Source organism: Orcinus orca, chromosome 6, assembly GCF_937001465.1.
Source record: "Orcinus orca chromosome 6, mOrcOrc1.1, whole genome shotgun sequence".
Taxonomy (NCBI): domain Eukaryota; kingdom Metazoa; phylum Chordata; class Mammalia; order Artiodactyla; family Delphinidae; genus Orcinus; species Orcinus orca.
The window spans coordinates 44125418-44127891 of NC_064564.1; the positions used below are offsets into that span (position 1 = coordinate 44125418).

The window sequence follows — 2474 nt, forward strand, 5'->3', positions numbered from 1 at the left end:
TCAGTCCCTTTATTTTTCTCTTCTTCTGGGACCCCTATAATTCGAATGTTGGTGCATTTAATGTTTTCCCAGAAGTCTCTGAGTGTGTCCTTAATTCTTTTCATTCTGTTTTCTTTATTCTGCTCTGTGGCAGTTATTTCCACTATTTTATCTTCCAGGTCACTTATCTGTTCTTCTGCCTTAGTTATTCTGCTCTTGATTCCTTCTAGAAAAATATGGAATGCTTCACAAATTTGTGTGTCATGCTTGTGCAGGGGCCATGTTTATCTCTATATCATTCCAATTTTTACTATATGTACTACATTTTATGTATAAGGAACTGAAGTAACTTTCCCAAGTTTTCTTGATTGTAGAGTGACATCAGCTCAGGTCTTGAGTGGAGGCACAGAGCTTTAAATTGATGCAGTATGGCTCCAGGGTTCATGATTATAATCACTGTAAGAGTGTAGGATTTTAGAAGCCATTAATAATACTCAGAAGAATAATGAAAGGTCTTTCCTAAGAGGCAATTAGGAATTAACTTTTGACTTACCATTTTAGGAAAGCAATAATTTTCATCAAAACCATAGCTTCCAACCTCTTTAATCATATCTAAGTCAGAATCATTAAGAGCATAAATCAACTGATATTTTAGGTGTATAGTTTGAAGTAGTAAATAGAAGGCTATTATTCTAGTACTCAGGATATGTATCCCTTTAATATTTCTAGTGTTATCAGTTTCTCCAAAATATATCATTTAAAAAGAATTGTTAGAAAAACTGTAAATAGGGAGAGATTGAAGATGGCAGAGTAAGAGGATACGGAGCATGTCTCCCCCAACAAACACATCAGAAATAATCTACACGTGGAACAATTTTGACTAGCTTGAAATTGGTAGAAGGACTCCTGTACAACCAGGGCTTTAAGAAATATGCACACGTAATCTGGTAGGAAGGGAAGAAAAGTGATCAATTTGGCACCTGTGCATCTGGGAGGAGAAGGGGAGGAAAAAGGAAGATTCACAGGCAGACGTCCCCCTTTTAGGAGTGAGCAGTGACAGCCACAGATTGGGTGCCCCTGTCCTGGGGTCTTATATGGGGGAAGACTTGACCGGTTGGAGGACTAACAGGAGGGCTGTGTGAAGTCTGGAATCTGATCATGAAAAACAGGCACATGCTGATTTGCCTCCAAGTCAGGGTGGAGAGAGATCTGTTCTAGCAGCTGCCAGTTTCACGGGACCACCTCTCTGTGTGCCTCAGCATGACCTGAACAAACACTCCAGCCCTGCTCGCTCCACATCACAGCACAGCCCTGGAACCGGGGTGGCCGTGACCGAGGAACTAAGAGGCAACATGGTCCTGGGGAGGAGCCTGGGTGGATTGGCAGCAGCCACCATTGGCACTTACTCAAGCAGAGCATCAGATTTCTTATGCTGGCTGCTCCACCACAGCTTACACCCCGTTACACGCTGAGAGTCCACTTGGGTCCCGCCTGCCCAGCAGGGTAGTGGCGCCAGAGACCGGGGGCAGTGATCGTCTGTGGGGGACAAAGGAGACTTGAACCCGAGACTGTGTATGAATGGAACAAGGGAATCAACTGGGGGTGCCTACATAGGCAGCACATCAGAGACAGCTAAGACTTATATCTGCAGCTGACATGAGCCCAGAGCGCTCACAAGCCCCACTTGCTTCAGTACTCCCCCACTCTGGGGCAAAAGTCTTGGTGCAGAGAGAGGGGAAAACACATACTTAAAGGTAACAGAAGCAGCTCAGGCCAGACCCTCAGGGCTTCCACTCCAGCAACTTGAGATCAGACCTTCCCCCCATAGGGTTGTGATGGCCACTGGGCAGAGGGGAATCCCCACCTCACACTCATTCTAGCCTTAGACCTTCCATCTTCAGCCCCACCTCCATCAAGGTGATAGCTGCCAGCTCACCTTGAGGAAACACATGACTTGTGTCCATGTCAGTTTCAGCTCTGCCACCAAAGGCACTGGGCACATGCAGTCTGTATAGGGACACTTCTACATAATAACACCCCTTCAAGAACACAGTAGGTAACTGTTTCACATAAATTCATAGAGGCAGAGAAAGTTAAGTAAAATGATTACACAGGAACTACTGTCAATTGAAAGAGCAAGATAAAACCCCTGAAAAGGCAATTAAACAGAAATAAACAATTTATGAGATAAAGTACTGAAAGCAGTAATAATAAGAATGTTGTCTGAATTAGGGCAAAGAATAGTGGTACACAGTGAAAAGTTTATTAACGAACTAGAAAATATAAAAAAGACTCAATCAGAAATGAAGAATTCAATAGCTGAAGTAAAAAACACACTGGAAGAAATGAATATCAGACTAAGTGACACAGAAGAATGCATAAATACTCTGGAAGATAAATAATGGAAATCACCCAATCAGAACAGCAAAAAGAAAAACAAATAAAAAAATGAAAACAGTTTAAGAGATCTCTAAGATAACATGCAGCATACCAAC

At 42.7% G+C, this 2474-nt stretch overlaps 1 pseudogene; it reads right to left on the reverse strand.

The window, feature by feature from the left end:
• Positions 1 to 209: 209 nt before the first annotated feature.
• Positions 210 to 304, reverse strand: LOC117203402 (uncharacterized; annotated as a pseudogene).
• Positions 305 to 2474: the final 2170 nt, after the last annotated feature.